Below are 15,043 nucleotides of genomic sequence, written 5' to 3'. Positions count from 1 at the left end.
CAAGTTCTGGGAAACATATTAAAAAATAGCCAATAAAACTAGGATTTGAATCAAGTATCAGTTAAACGTACTTGTATAGTTGGCATTTCTTATATTTTCCTTAAAAAGCTACATTGAGTCTTTGGGGCCCAGGCAACAAGCAATTACTCGGTATGCGTTTCCACGTTTAAAAAAAATTTTTTAACGTTTATTTATTTTTGAGACAGAGGGAGACAGAGCATGAACGGGGGAGGGTCAGAGAGAGAGGGAGACACAGAATCTGAAGCAGGCTCCATCAGCACACAGCCCGACGCGGGGCTCGAACCCACAAATTGCGAGATCATGACCTCAGCCGAAGTCGGACGCTCAACCGACTGAGCCACCCAGGCGCCCCGCGTTTTCATGTTTTTTTTTTTTCAAAAAAAAAGCAGTAAGTTATTTCACATGTTAAATAAAGAGTACATTACAAATGTCAAGTTCTAAGCATGTGCCTTTAAAATAACCTTCTATTCCCCAGAGTTTGCGATCTGGATTTTTAAGGGTGATGTCACAGACTCTGCTCAGAGGGAAAACTGAAGAAACAAATGGAAATTTTGCATGGTTTTGTCCACATCTGTGTCAATTCACCAACTAACACAAAACATCAGCTACACGCCCTCCTTCTCCTAGGACAGAGCCTGGGCCATTTGGATCATGGAACACAATCAGCGAGCAGCCAGGTTCCCCCACCCGTGGGAAAATCAGATGTTTACATCATCTAGAAGAATCCCATCTCCCCCAGAGGGTCAATTCAGCCGTGCACGTATCTCCTACCAATGACCTTCAAAAGTCTGTTACTTGAGGTTCCTTTCCCTGCATTGATGACATCCTGCCTTGTCCCTGCCATCACATGGGCAATTCTCTGCCATATTTCAGGTCTCAGCTTCAAGGTCGCTTCTTCTGGAAGTCTTCCCCAGCTTCCAGCTCAGTCGCGTCTGTCCCTGCTTTATACCCCTAGCCATCTCTCATCACGTCGGGAGCCAGGGGTTCAACTGAGCTTCATGTTCTGTGCGGGCAAAAACTTGTCTGCCTGTCTCACCAAGACTTGGCCCACAAGACCCTGTCAACCACATGGCGCAGGTTCAAAAACATCCAGGGAATGAATGAATGAGTGAACGAACTAGGACTAGGCACTAGCCTCACTTTTCAGGCGTGAGGTTCTCCGAAGCCAGACCCATGGGGGCTCTTCTCAAACATGTCCTTCTCATGCAGATGCATTTTCTTTCCCCTACAGAACAAAAGCCAAGGAACACCAGCTCAGGTACACAGCCCTGGCATTCTTCTGGAACAGGGATGGGCAAACTACCCCTCAAGAAATCATTTCACTGAGCCATGCTCATCCCTTCACACATCTGTGACTCCTTGCACATCTCAGAGGTGAGGAGCTATAACAGCACCGATCGGGCCCGCAAAGCCTTGAATATTCACGAGCTGGCCCTTTGCAGACAGTGTGCTGAGCCTGGCTTTAGAACATCAGAGCAGAAGAGGATCAGAAGACACAGGTGGGGGAATGAACGGACAGCACAGGGGTGGGAATGTCAGAAGAGGTGTCTGGGCCCCCAAAGGAGCCTCTGAGCGCCCCCACTCCCACTCCCGGTGTTGAGAAGTGTGCAGGCTTCGGTGGTGGACAGCCTGGGATTCACAGCGTCATGGCTGAAGGCTGCACGATCTCAGCAGGTCGCCTCGCCACCCTGAGCTTCAGCTTCTACATCTTTCAAAGAGAAACCGCCTGTATCACAAGGTTTTCGTGAGACTCAGATGAAATGAGAAGGGGCAAGTGTCTGAGAGCTAATACAGGGCAGAGTTTGCAAGCAGACTTGTTCTAGATCCAGGTTCAAGTTCTGACCTGCCTTTTATAACTCTGGGGCCCCAGGAAGCACTCAGCCTCTGCGGACCTGTTTCCGTGCCTCTTCCGTGAGTCGGGCAGTGCTTCCCAGCAAGGCATCGCTACAAAGATTAAATGGCACCAGCACAGACCCTGGCAGTTGGGAGGTTCCCTCCGCTGTCAGGGTCAAGTTGTCGAGCACAGGTCCTAATGCAGGGCATGTGTGCCGTGACTCTGATGTCCTTGCATCCTTCCTCCTGCACATGGTCAGGACCTCATCCTCAGAATTCACAAGCCTATCCTGCTGACACCTTGGTGAATGACTCTAGACAGCTCAAGGGTCCTCTCTAGATCACTAAAACCTGGCTTATAAAATGATGGGGTTGGTCTGCTCATTTCTAAACTGTGCTGGTTTAGAGAACCTCCTAAAACGCTCAGCCTCCCTAGCTCTTCTCTTAGAGATTCTGGTTCCCGAGGCCTAGAATGGGACCCAGGTTGGAACCTGTCCTTTAAATGTGATTCTTGACTATAAGGTTCCTTGGGAAATACTGGGGTCCATGCACTCTAAGGTCCTTAAGGCTGAAAAACTCCTGTATGTTCAAGTTCTACAACCCTGGTGTGTGTGTGTGTGTGTGTGTGTGTGAAAGAGAGAGAGAAAGGGGGAGATGTGTCTTCGGGCTGATGAAACTGTTAGCCAGGCATTACATTTCAGAAAGATTTTAGGTTGTCAACTTTCGAGAATTAGTCAGCACATGACGTTTCCACGCCCGGGCCACCAGTATGCACATGTGACTGTTTGCCTCTGTCTTTCTGACTCACATCTGCTTTCCTCCAGAGACCTCTGGCCCTTCTGAGAACCAGCAAGGGACAAGAGCCTGTGGCTGGAGCATCCCTGCCAGTCATGCCCCAAAAATGCCCATTCAAGAGCTTCCAGAAAACTCACCACCCTCCCCGCCCCTCTCAGCACAGGCCAGGGCTCCAGAAGGCTAAGTTCGAGGGAGGTGCGCCTGAAGGCGGAGCCCCCAGAAGTAGGGCTGAGCCAGGGGCGAGAGGCAGAGCTGGTAGGGGTGGCGAGGAGAGTGGCTGTGCAGCCAGGGCCCAGTCCTGAACCTGCCACTTACAACTGCATGCCTGGGGGCAACTCACTTTACACGTCCAAGTCTCAGTTTCCGCCCCACCCCCCAAAAATGCTACACAGTGTTGTGAGGGTTAACTGAGATCATGGGTGAGCTCATTTTGTAAATGCTGAAGCTGCCCGGGTCACATGCCCCCTCCAACTCTGCACATCACCCTTTTCCAGTTCTCTTGAAAGTTGCACCTGTAATGTGCAACCCCAAGTTTCTAGTGACCAGGCCTCGGCTGTTGGGGTTTTTTTTTAGCTTCTTAGACTGTGGAGATGCAAATAGCTGTGCACCTGGAGAGTTGTTTAAATTATTCTCCCTTCCCGAGCCTTACTTTCTAGGTCCGGGGGAGAGTGTGACATCCCCAGGGTGCAGGTTGGGCTGACACAGGCTTGGGCTGTGTGGAGACAGGGAGGCCCCGGAAGGTGAGAGAAGAGAATGCCCTGGAGACTCAGAGGGTGACAAAGTGCCCCTGGGCTCAGGGACATGGGGAAGGACTTCCCGGAACATTGTGTGTGTTCAGAGATTTCTGTGCATTTGTGTTTGTAATTGCAAATGTGCATTGTATGCATTGTGTGTGTGTGTGTGTGTGTGTGTGGCCTGTGTATGCACCGAGCCTGAGCCTGTTCACGTGACCATGTAGAGCTCTTCTCCAGAAGTAGACTCACTACTGGTCTAACCATGATGTCAGACTCAGACTCACAACTCACTGAATTGAAGCCCAAACACTAAAAGCGTAAGGCCACGGTTTTGGTTCTGACTGTCCCCCAGCTCCTGTCCAGCAGGTCACAGCTGGGGGCTGTCCATCAGGTTGGACACTCCACACCTCTGCCATGGCCCTCAGCCTCCTCCCACCCCACCTACCACCCACACGATTGTCCAGTGAATCCGAGCAGACCCTAGAGTTAGAGTCAAAGATTGCCAGGCCGAAACAGGTCTCGGAGGTACAGTCCTCCTTCCAGACTAAAGGCGAGGAAGCTCTGAAGCCCAGAGAGGTCAATTGGCCAGTCCAACCAAGTTCACGCAGCCAGTTGTTGATATCCATTTCTCATTTATTCATGGACAAACATTCACTGAGTTCCTATTGGGTGCCTGGAACTGGACTGGACACTGGAGAAGAGAACCAGGGAGCATAACTTAGGTCAGGGATCAGAGCCGGCTTTAGGAAGTGACATTTAAGCTACCACTTAGCTGAAGAGTGGGTGAGGCAGAGACCGCCAGGTGATGGATGCATGGGAAACTCCATGTGGATGAGCCCCGAGCTTGAATGGGGCTTTGAAGGAACTTTGAATGTTCAAGGCTGTGAAAGGCACTCACCGAGGATGGGGAGATAGACACAAACTCACACAAGGACTTCGGATGCTATCCCACATGAGGAGGAGACATTTCAGCTGGGGTGGGGGGTGAAACATTCTTAAAAGGCAATTTGTGGAGAATAGGCTGGCAGGAGCAGAAGCCTAGAGTCAGGTTCTGAGATGTTCTCCACCGCTTTGTCACTGGCACCATATCATTTAAAGGTCATCATACAACCTTATGAGGTGGCCAATTTTATTCCCGTTTTTGTCCCTGTTCCCCTGGGGTTGTGGCCCGGGAGGAAACAAGGCTCAGAGAGGCTGAAGCTTGCCTAGATGCCACTCACTTGGTGAGCCATAGAGGTAGCTCGCTAAGTTCCCGCTCTTGCCTACTAAGTTTTCCTGACCTTTCTTGGAAAAAAAAAATCAGCCACCCTTGGTGGTCATTGCCTCCCACTTATTCTTCAGCCCCCCTGCAATAGGGCTTTGTCCCCCTCTGTCCCTGCACCTGCCTCTGCAGTCACAGTGATGTGCTATGTCCATTCCCCAGTCCGTGCCAACCTCTGATGCTGCCCACCAGCCCTACCTTGACTGCAGGGACATCACACTCTCCTGGTTCCCCGCCTGCATCTCTGCTGCTTCTTCTCACACTTGCCCGCTGTATCCTCCTTTGCTAGCTCTCTGTGGGTGGATCCTCCTCGAGGAATCTGTCTCAGGCCAATTCTTGCTCACTTGGGTGCTTTGAATACACAGCAGAGGCTCGAGTTACGCCCCCTCACCGACTTCCAATTGTCTATCCCTAGCCCTCACCCCGGTCTTGGGCACCGAAACTAGACTGGCAATTACCAGCATCATCTCCTCGAAAGCAGCAAGACCAGAGTCCCTAAGCCTTCTACCATGATTCTTCTGGTAATGACACCGGTATCTACCCAATCTCCTGCTACAGAAACTTATTTTTTCCACCTCTGACACCATTATTCCTACATCCAATGAGTCATTAAGTCCTCCCATATTAGCTTCAAAATCCTAATCCAGTCTTTCTTTCCCATCCCTGTGTTCACAACTCTGATCTGTGTCTTCATCAACCACCTTGGCAAGGTATACAGGGCACCAAGGGTGAAACAAGGGTGAAGGGGCCTATGCCTTTCATCATGGCTTAAAACAGCAAGCTTCAACCCAGCTCATAGGCATCCAGCCTCTTCCAGAAATAGGATGCCATCCCAGTGCAAGAGTGGATAAGAGAAGGCCAGCCTTCCTTCCTTGGCCAGCTACGGTGTGTGGGTATGGTGCAAGTCTAACCTGGGGAGGGCTCCCTGACCTCTCTTGCACTCAATATGGCACTTCCCTCTGCCTAGGGAACCACCAGTGCCTGCTCATCCCCCACCATGTATACACACAATTCACTACTGCTTAGTGGGTACACAGATTCTAAGATGGTTCCCAATGGCCCTTGCCCCCTGGTATTCACACCCTTGTTTATTCCTCTTTCTTTAGTGTGGACAGGACCTGTGACTTGCTTATAACCGACAGAATACTGCAAAAGGTGATGGCATGTCACTTCTGTGATTAGATCACATAAACACACAACTTTGATCTTGCTAGAAGACTCATTCTGTTGCCTTCTTGGCTTGCATGCTTCCATGAAGCAAGTGGTGATTATGGAGGGCTTCATGTCCAAGAAACTGAGGGTGTTCCCTGGGTGACAGGCAGTAGGGAACTGAAGCATGCAGTCCAACCATCTGCAAGGAACAGGATTCTATCAGCAACAACATATGTGAACTTGGAAGTGGATTCTTCCCCAGTCGAGCCTCAGATAAGACCCCAGCCCTGGCCAACACCTTGACTACAGCCTTGTAAGAGACTCTGAAGCAGAGAACCCAACTAAGCCATGCTCTCATCCCTGCCTCAGAAACTATGAGATACTGTGTTTGTTTCAAGGTGCTAAGTTTGCACTAATTTAATACATGGCAATAGGAAACGAATACATTTACAGTGTCTTTTCTTATTTGAACAAAAGGAGGTGAGTTCTTTCTGCTGTAAGCAGGCATGTATGACAAACATAGAGGTGCCCCAAACCCACTGGATTAGCCTATCTTATTGGCCTGTCCTGTATGTCTTCTCCCACACCAACTTTTCTATTATTCCCTGAACCTATACTTTCTTTGTTTAGAGTATTTGCCCCTTTTCTTTTTTTTAAATTTTTTTTAACATTTATTCATTTTTGAAAGACAGAGAGAGACAGAGCACAAACAGGGGAGGGCTAGAGAGAGAGGGAGACACAGAATCCAAAGCAGGCTCCAGGCTCTGAGCTGTCAGCACAGAGCCCGATGCGGGGCTCGAAATCACAGACCACGAGATCATGACCTGAGCCGAAGTTAGATGCTTAGCCAACTGAGCCACCCAGGTGCCCCATTGCCCCCTTTTCTTGACCTGCAAACTCCCTTTTATCATCCTGGACTGGCTGAGATGATACCTCCTCCAGGAATCCCTCCGAAATTAGCCCCTGAGGTTGGATTCACAGCTCACTGTGTGTTCCTTTACCCTGCACCACCTACAATGGCCTGTGGCCACCTGCACTCAGGTCTCACCACTCAGTGCCCCAGATCTCATCTTATTTTCCATCTTATACCCAGGGCCTATTAGGTCATGGGGATACAATAAATGTGTGCTGAATGTGTGAATAGTTGAGCCTAGCACAACTCCTCCACCAGGAACACCACAGCCAGTGAGGGAACTCTGTAACCATCTTGAATGGAAGACAAAGCCTTGCTGTCACCACACTGGCCTACTTTAAGGGTGTTAACAAATGCTATTATGATATTTATGTAAGTGGGGAGTAGATATGTTGTGCTCAGAAGCAGGGGAGTAGATATGTTGTGCTCAGAAGCAGGATGGTTTTGGATACTCAAGCTAACCTCTAGTAGAACAAAGGGTGGGGACAGGGAGTAGTGGAGAGAGCAAGGAGCCAGCAAGATAGCGGGAACTGGGGACCAGCAGTGACACCAACCATGAGAAATCCCCAATACGAGGAAGGCCAAGAACAGAATGCCTGATGGCTTACTTTGAAGTTGTTGGCATTGCTGTCAGAGTTGCCAGATTTAGAAAAAAAATGGGGACGTACAATGAAAAAATTATTGTTTATCTAAAATTCAAATTTAACTGGGTGTCCTGGGCATTATCGGGGTTTGTATCTGCTGTGACAAAAATCCCTCCTCCTATACATTTTCAGTCAAGTCTACAGTTAACTCTGTGCCTCATATGATTTTGGGGGGTTTATGGAATTATATAAGAGGAAGAGTTTGGGCTCTGGAGCCACTGGGGCAAAGAACAGGAACAGCACAGAGATAAAATGAATAGATTCAGTGGAATCAGCAGTTGAGAGTCAGAGGTGACCACAAAGGGTAAGCTTGGGAAAATCTTAGGAAAGGCTTAGAACTTTTGAAAGGTGGAGTGAGGGCTTGAAGCAAGCTTATCCTTTCAAATGCAAGGAGGGAGAAACCAGATGACATGTGGTTGACACATAGAACACCTGTAGAGCTCTGAATAGAGTCCGAGGAACTGTGTTCTCTCCTCATCCATCCCTCACCTTTACTGGGAGAATTTTGGATGCAGGATCCACAACAAAGCGGCAAAGTTCTTCACCTGAGGGTCAGGGAGACGCAGAGGTGTGGTGGAGGGAGAGGCACCCTGATAGCCTTAGAGAGGAGTTGGAAAGGGCCGAGATTGTCTTTGGCAACATACACAGTGGGAGAGGGGCTGGGTTTTCACCAAGTTCATCAGGAACCCTGATGTGAAGAATGTGTGGGGAGGGGTTACTACTCAGCACCCTGCTCCCAGCTGCGAGATAGATCTTGGGGGGCAGCGTGACCCCCAGAAGCCTGGCTGGGCTGCCCCAGCAGTGTCCAGTGGGGCCTGGCCGGCTGCCCATTTCAGTAGGGACTGCTAACCCCCAGAACAGCCCTCTCTGCACCCCAGCACTGCAGTTTTGAGGCCTTGTAGCTCTTCTAGGGCTAAAGCCCATTGGGAACCAGCCTGTGTGGTTCCACACGAATCTACTCTACCCACAGTGGACATCCCATTTTTCTCTAAACACACCAGCAATATTCATACCTCGTGCCTTTGTACATGGTATTAAGACAACATAGTGTTAAGACAAGACCACATATATTTTAATCCTCCTCCCTTTGAAAGGTGAGCCTGATTCCCCTCCCCGAGTGTGGGCTGGACTTTGCGACCCGCTTCCAACAGGTGGAATAATGTAGAGGTGACAATGTGTGACTTCAGGGATGAGGTCCTAAAAGGCACCGAGGCTCCCTGCTTGTTCTCTCTCATCACTTACTCTGCAAAGCCAGCTGACATGTCACCGAGACACTCAAGACTCTCCCTACATGTGAGGAAGTGAGGCCTCCGGCCAACAGCCATCAAGGGACAAAGGCCTCTGCCAGCTGCCACGTGGGAGAGTCCCCAACCCTGACGAAGCCTCCAGGTGCCTGCAGACCCAGACAGCATCTTGACAGCAGACTCAGGGGAGCCCTCGGGCCACATCCACCCAACTAAGCTGTTCCTAAATTCCTGGCCCGCGGAAGTGTGGGACAGCAAACGTTGTTTCAAGTGGCTAGGTTTCAGGGTACTGTGTTAGGTAGCAGTAGGTAACTGCACACACACTCTTGCTTAGACCCAAGTAACCCTCCTTCTCTGCCCGGCAAACCTTTCATCATCCTTCCAAATGCCATGCCAATGCCACTCTCTCTGCATCACCATCTGCTGGGCTCGGGGTCCGGTCAACTGAATTAATCCCGTACAGTAATCCTGTACTGAATTATTGCTTGCTGTCTCCCTCTCCTTGGAATCGGAGCCCCTTGAGGGATTATTCATCATGCCTGGCACAATGATAACGTTCAGTTAATACTTCCTTAGCCACTTGATTTAATCAATCAACACAGAGCGAGGCTACATAACATGGTGTCCTCCTCGTCTTTTTTAATTTTTTAAAATTGATGAGAACATTTTATTGGAGAAATTGTGCTGATTTGTGAGACTGCCTGGTAATGGACTGTGTTGCTAATATCTTTCTGTGGCTCAAGTGCTCCAGAGCCACACATGTTTAGTGGTTACCATACTGGAAAGTGCCAAGATAGAAATTTTCATTATTGCTGTAAGTGCTGTCGGACAGAACTGATTTAGAAAACTTTTGAGATATATTAACAATGGTAGAGGTCAGGAGGGTCTAGGCTGACACAGTGGCAATGAGATGAAGGTCCAGGATCTCTCTGAGACACTTAATGTCATGCAGAGCGATGAGGGGGGATGCATTCAGGATACCTTCTAGGTTTCTCCCTACGGTAAAATGGGTGGGTGATGGATGGAAGCATTGTAGGCACAGAAGAAGGAGCAGGATTTGGGAAAAGGGGATAGAATCAGATTTGGACCCAGAGAGTAAGAGATAAGGCTGGGACAGGCCAGTGATGTCTGGGAGGCTGCGGGGTCTCAGAATGTGATGGGGGAGTCTGTGTGAAGACAAGAGCACCAAGGGAGGGGCAGGAGCTATGGTAGGCACTGGAGCCACGCGCCAGGGTGAGGGTGCTCGGGGCAAGCAGGCAGCATGAGATGGTCAGGGGCAACATCAGGGCCTGGGGAGCACTGGCATTTAGGGCAGGGTTTTCAAACTGTGGGTGGGTCATGAACTAGAAGAGATCTCCTCTAGCATTCAAAATAGTATCAAAAATATTAACATGCCATGCATACGATTTAGGTAAAGATCTTTCCCTTGAAACTTTTGTTATGACGATGTCTATACATCCATCATTATCTATCATCTATTTATCTATCTATCTATCTATCTATCATCTATCATCTATCTGTACCTATATATATTTATGCACTTGATTGCAAGCTAAAACATATTTCTGGGTTGTGGTCCAATTAGTTTGAATGTCACAGGTTTTATAAAATGAACACCACAGACTGCAACATGGGACACGGGAACTGGGACGGTGTCCTTTTTCTCAGCCCCACCTGAAATCCCGGCATACGGTAGACACTCAGTAAAGACCTATTGCACGAAGGAATGTAGCTAGAGGGTAAGAGGAGAGACAAATAACCCAGTGTCAGATGTCAGGGATTTGGCAATATTGAGAGCATGTGTGGCCTTATCTCTGCAATTTCTGTGCATTGGCGGAGCAGAAGCCAGCCTGCTGGAGTAAATGGTAGTTGAGGAAGCAGAGATGAGGCAAACGACCTTGGAAATTGAAAGGCATTTGTTTTGTTTGTTTTGTATTGAAGACATGAAAGTTCAATATGTGCCCAGAAAAGACTGTATGGGAAAAGCATGCTCTAGAAACTGTTGTTGGACAACAAAACCACTGGCCATATGTGACTATTTAAATTAAAATCAAGTAAATTAAAAATGCAACTCCTTGGGGCACCTGGGTGGCTCAGTCAGTTAAGCGTCTGACTCAGGTCACGATCTCACGAGTTTGTGAGTTCGAGTCCCGCGTCAGGCTCTATGCTAACAGCTCAGAACCTGGAGCCTGCTTTGGATTCTCTCTCTCTCTCTCTCTCTCTCTCTCTTTCTGCCCCTCCCCCACTCATGCTCTGTCTCTCTCTCTCAAAAATAAACAGCAAAAAAAAAAACCCAAAATTTTTTAATGCCCTTAATCTCAGGAGACTAAGTAGCTAAGTGGTTGGTGTGCTAAGTGGCTAATCAAGTGCTAAATGGCTACCATGTTGCACAGAGCTGAATAGAACATGTTGATCATCGCAGAAAGGTCTACTGGACAGTGTCACTCTAGAAAAAAAAGTCTTAATTCATCATGTCTATGCTGGCTTCAATAAAACAAGTCCAGGTTAAACCAGTGCACAGTGCTCCCAACCTCCTTCTACCCCAAACATTCTCCAAACCCAGCAGGAAACCTTTGGGAGATTATGTTACAACCTGTACATGATGGACTCACATTTGATCTCAGCGGGTGAGAGTTAACCCTGGGAGAGGTCAGTGGGGACATCAGGGAGGGTGCTGGACCTCAGGAGGTGGTCTAGGGACTGTGTGGGCATTCTATGCATTCGTGATGCTTTCTCACCAAATCCAGCAAAGGTTTGTGACTACTAGAACAGCTCGTGCTTGCCCAGAACTGAAGGCACAGAGAAAGGGGCTGACCAATGGTAGGTGTGGGAACAGTGCTGGACAGGAAAGGTGGAGCATCCAAGGTAGGGCAGACAGAAGGTAGTGGGTAAAATAGGGCCATTACATCAAAATCCCAGTTCTACAAAATTCAAGTGACTGGTAGAGAACCAATAAATGATGGGTATAATTTCTATGTGTAAGTTTCATGGTATCTATATGGCGCCTTAATAACAAAAAGCAATGTGGTAGAAGACTGAGATGTTATTATCTATCAGAGCCAGCCACTTAGCCTCTGTTACTAAGGCTCTCACCAACTTGCCGAAATGAGAAAGTCCCTTCTGGAAATTTAAAAATATAATGTTCAATTTAATGGAAAAATCTCTCTCTTTTTTGAAATCGCTTGCTCTCCAAGATGCATTCATTTCTCTGTTCAATGAAAAGGGAGCTATTCCTCACAGAAACGTATTTCCTTCTCTTTTCTTCCATCCACATTAGCGATTTGTGAGCCCTGTGTTAAACTTATCATCTCTTCTGCGATAAGACAGGAATTTGGAGCAGGCTCTGGAACCATTTCTGAACCACAGTTTCTGATGAGGCAACCAAAGCTCAAAAAAGTTAATAGACTCACTCCAGGACCTGAACATGACATATTCAAAATCCCCTGCAAATAAAAATATTCCACTCAATGACAGGTGAACCTTAAAACATCCTGTTAAATGAAAGAAGGATGGTCTAAAAGAATGGAATTATGGCAAAATAAGATAAAAACAGAGAGGGAAGCAAACCATAAGAGACTCTTAAATACAGAAAACAAACTGAGGGCTGCTGGAGGGGCGGTGGGTGGGGGGATGGGCTAAATGGGTGATGGGCATTAAGGAGGGCAGTTGCTGGGATGAGCACTGGGTGTCACATGTAAGCGATGAATCGTTGGGTTCTACACGTGAAGCCAAGACTGTACTGTATGTTAACAGTAATAATAAATTAAAATTAAATAAATTAAATAAAATAATAAAATAAATAAATATTAAATATTAACATAAATTATATAAATATAATAAATATATATTTATATATAATATATATCATAAATATAATAATATTTATTAACATTATTAATAAATAAATAAATATAAAATAAATAATAAATATATAATAAGTAAATATGATAAATATAATATAAATTAATATAAATATTAAATAAAATATTAAATAAAATAAATAAAAATAAATTAAAATTAAAATAAAAAAAGAAATTTTGAATTCATTTCTAACAAGTTCAAAACGGGCAAAACTAAACTACAGCCCTTAGAGGTCCACACACAGGTGATAACACTACAAGGAAAGCTGGGGGCGGGGAGGAGGGGGGGAAGATTCACAAAGGTCAGGAGAGCAGCACCCTTGGGGAGGAGGGAGGTAACACAATGCAGGGCTCTGGAGGGACTTCTAAGGGATCAACAAGGTTTTGTTCGTTACACCGGGCGGTAGTTACACAAACATATAAAAGCGAAGTGCAAATCTTCTCATTTCATTGGTTCAAAAATGACTGTTTAAAGAGCTCACTCATCTGGCCTCACTAGTACAGAATCCATGGGAGTTCACCTGATTCTTCCGAGAATTGAACTTTTAGACTGTGGGGTGAGAGGTGCTCTGCCCCCCGAAGTGAGTGGGGCACACGGGATGTTGGGGGGGCGCCTGCTGCTTCTGGAGGTGCCCCACTTCACCTTCCTCTGAGCTTCTAAGGGTTTCGAGGTGTGGTCCTTGGGGCCCTGTGGAAGTGGGTCAAGGGCTTGCTGAGGGGGTGATAAGTGACCGAGTGGGACTCCAGGCCCCTGTGGTGGCCACAGCGTCACTGCTCTGCCTCCAGACACCGTTCACAGTGGACGTCCACAGGAGAGCTCGTTTAAAGAATGGCTTCTGATGCTAAAAGAAAAAGGAAGTAAATTCCTGGAGCACCAATTCTTCCTTAAGCAATATAGAAACACAGAAATACTAAAATTAATATTTTCTTTAAATGTTTACTTATTTGGGGGGGGAGGGACAGAGAGAGAGGGAGACACAGAATCTTTTTCTTGTTTTAAATATAATTTATTGTCAAATTGGCTAACATACAATGTGTCAAGTGTGCTCTTGGTTTTTGGGGTAGATTCCCGTGGTTCATCGTGTACATACAACACCCAGTGCTCATCCCAACAAGTGGGGAGACACAGAATCCGAAGCAGGCTCCAGGCTCTGAGCTGTCAGCACAGAGCCTGACACAGGGCTTGAACCCATGAGCCGTGAGATCATGACCCAAGCCAAAGTCGGAGGCTTAACTGACTGAGCCACCCAGGCGCCCCATAAAATTACTGGTGTTTTGTTTTGTTTTGTTTTGTTTTGTTTTGTTTTGTTTTGTTTTCATTCTCTCTTCCAGACTATTCACTAAGACAATTTCCATCAGGCCTCCCTCCAGACCCAGGGCCCTGAGATCCTGAGTTCTTCGCCCTGACTTCCCATCTCACTCCTTCCAACGACATCCTTCCTGACTGCTGCAAAAAAGCTGCTTGCTTTGGGGGCCCGAGGGCCAATTCCAGCCATCCTGGGTCACCTGGTAGTCTTTTCTGGGGGAGGTGTGGCCTCTAGAAGGCGGCTTTCCCCAGGCTATACTGGACAGGATGTACAGCTGGGCCGCAGGAGAAAGGAGTCCGGGAACAGTTGTAGCCATCTAAGTCTGGAATCCCCAGGGCTAAGGCATGTACTGTTAGGTCGGCTGTCCCTGTTCTAGATTTGTCAGCTGCTGGGCTTCTCGGAGCCTCTGGCTCAGGACCTCTGGCCTCCTCTCTGACCTGCTGGCTTCCAGAGCTGCTGACATAGGAGTCCTTCACTGTGCAGGCTGCCCGATCCCTGCTAGAGCGAGCTGGACACAGTGAGAACCGGTCACATGACTGCCCAGAGCCCAACAACAGAGAGCTGAGGCCCGGGGAGCCAGGACAGAAGGGGCTGTGCTCAGAAGGGCAGCCCAGTAGGGTGGGAACGTGGGAGCTTACAGGACACACCAGCACCAGCCCAGCCGCTCCCCATTCGGAGAATAAACTCTCTCCAGAGAAACTTGCCCGTTGTGGCTCGCACACTAAATTCAAAGTCATAGACAGGATGTATTATATAACCAAAGGCAACTGTTCCTCTTGGCGTCACTCCAGAATTTCATTATTAAAAACAGCTAAGACCATTTACTGAGTTATTACTACATTCCAGACATTCTGCTAAGCACTTTATGTACATATCTGGGTCAATCTAAGTCAATCCTACCTGCCGCTGAAGTATTTTTACCAACTGTTGAGAAAACGAGCACACGGGGAGGTTTGGTAGCTGGCAGCATTACCCGGTCGACACAGGTGAACCCAGGTCTGGATGGCTTCATCCAGTCCACAGAAGTAGCCACAGCAATCACGCTTGCTTCTTGCATGGGGCAAGCCCACCATGACCGCTGCCTGTGCATCTCAGTATCCTCCTCCGCCGTGCCATACTTTCCCCCCAGTGACATGGCTTCCAGCGTCCCGCTCTCCCCATAAACATCCGTCTCCCCAGCCTTCATTTTCTAGGGGCTACCTCCATAGCTTGATGTGAACAAGCATAGCTCATTTCTGTGCAGCCTCCCACGAATACAAATGCTGCCAATGCGGGGTCC

General features: G+C 47.8%; 1 protein-coding gene across 1 annotated transcript in view; it reads right to left on the bottom strand.

The window, feature by feature from the left end:
- Positions 1-3,619: 3,619 nt before the first annotated feature.
- Positions 3,620-15,043, bottom strand: part of TENT5C (terminal nucleotidyltransferase 5C) — a 46,521-nt gene continuing 35,097 nt past the window's right edge. The window contains exon 4 of the transcript XR_008295188.1: positions 3,620-5,995. The gene's annotated coding sequence lies outside the window, so the exon portion shown is untranslated. The remainder of the gene's footprint in view (positions 5,996-15,043) is intronic.

Source organism: Acinonyx jubatus, chromosome C1, assembly GCF_027475565.1.
Source record: "Acinonyx jubatus isolate Ajub_Pintada_27869175 chromosome C1, VMU_Ajub_asm_v1.0, whole genome shotgun sequence".
Lineage (NCBI taxonomy): Eukaryota > Metazoa > Chordata > Mammalia > Carnivora > Felidae > Acinonyx > Acinonyx jubatus.
This window is presented reverse-complemented; position numbering and strand designations above follow the sequence as displayed.